Source organism: Triticum aestivum, unplaced genomic scaffold (genome assembly GCF_018294505.1).
Source record: "Triticum aestivum cultivar Chinese Spring unplaced genomic scaffold, IWGSC CS RefSeq v2.1 scaffold145373, whole genome shotgun sequence".
Classification (NCBI taxonomy): domain Eukaryota; kingdom Viridiplantae; phylum Streptophyta; class Magnoliopsida; order Poales; family Poaceae; genus Triticum; species Triticum aestivum.
In genome coordinates, this window is record NW_025292275.1 from 1 (window position 1) to 1,043 (window position 1,043).

Sequence of the window (1,043 nt, forward strand, 5' to 3'; positions counted from 1 at the left end):
TTTGGTGTCCCTTTCAGTCAAGAATTGGGGCTTCACAATTACTAGCCAATATTTATCTCATGCCTTTCCTCGTTCATGGTTCGATATTCTGGTGTCCTAGGCGTAGAGGAACCACACCAATCCATCCCGAATTTGGTGGTTAAACTCTACTGCGGTGACGATACTGTAGGGGAGGTCCTGCGGCAAAATAGCTCGATGCCAGAATTATAAAAAGCTTAACACCTCTTATTTGACTTTTTCACTATTTTGAAATAAGAAAAAGATCCAAATCTAAAATGCAAAGGTCGTCTTATTCAAAACCTCAATCATCACATCCCCTCTCTCCCACTTCACACCTCGGAACGCACTGTTCTTATAGAGAGAAAGGCGCTTTCCCATCTTCTTAACCTGAAATGAAGGGGTACCCCCGGGAAGAGATCCAGTGGAGACAGCTAGGCCTGTAGCTCAGAGGATTAGAGCACGTGGCTACGAACCACGATGTCGGGGGTTCAAATCCCTCCTCGCCCACAGCCTTCCAAAGGGGGAAGGGCCTTTACTTTCCCCCTGAGGGTAGAAAAATCATGATCGGGATAGCGGACGTAAAGCTATTGAACTTAGGTATGCTCTTTCCTTTTGTCGAAGTGGAATCGTAGAACAGAATGTGATACGATGAGATAGAATGCAATAGAAATAGAAACAAGGATAGCGAACGGGTTACCTACTCCTAAGGGTCAAAGCAAGCCCTTTAATTCAATTCTTTATTCTTACATTAAAATTCTTACATTAAAGAATGAATAAAATCTCCCCAAGTAGGATTCGAACCTACGACCAGTCAGTTAACAGCCGACCGCTCTACCACTGAGCTACTGAGGAACAAGGGGGGATTCGACCTCCTAGAGTTCAACTCCCGCTCTCAACCCATGAACAATATGAGTCCGAAGCTTCTTTCGTAACTCCCATAATTTCTTCGTAGTGGCTCCGTTCCATGCCTCATTTCATAGGGAAGCCCAAAGTGGCTCTATTTCATTCTATTTCACTTCCTAGCACTTCCTATCATTTAATAT

General features: G+C 44.1%; 1 non-coding gene across 1 annotated transcript; it reads right to left on the reverse strand.

Moving 5' to 3' along the window:
- Window positions 1-780: 780 nt before the first annotated feature.
- Window positions 781-852, reverse strand: TRNAN-GUU (transfer RNA asparagine (anticodon GUU)). The gene has a single exon. It is a non-coding gene; the product is annotated as a tRNA-Asn (tRNA).
- Window positions 853-1,043: the final 191 nt, after the last annotated feature.